The following is a 260-nucleotide window of genomic DNA, read 5'->3' as shown; positions in this document are numbered from 1 at the left end:
CCCCTCTTCCCCCCCCCCCCCCGCATTCCGGGGGGGTGGCTGGCTTAAACTCTTGGCTGCCGACCAGCGGCAAGCCTTCCTCCTCCTCCTCCTCCTCCTCGCCTCGCCGTCGGGCCTGTCTCACACCGGGGCTGCGAGCTTCCCCAGAGCAGTGCTCCCCCGGTGCTCCCCGCCCCGTCGGGGAGACGGGCCGGCAGGATGGTGTCTCTGCCCTGCCGAGCCCGGGGGGGGGGGAGCCCCCCACCCCCGCCCCCCCCCCC

Source organism: Calidris pugnax, unplaced genomic scaffold (genome assembly GCF_001431845.1).
Source record: "Calidris pugnax isolate Ruff unplaced genomic scaffold, ASM143184v1 scaffold225, whole genome shotgun sequence".
In the NCBI taxonomy this organism is placed as follows: Eukaryota; Metazoa; Chordata; class Aves; order Charadriiformes; family Scolopacidae; genus Calidris; species Calidris pugnax.
This window is presented reverse-complemented; position numbering follows the sequence as displayed.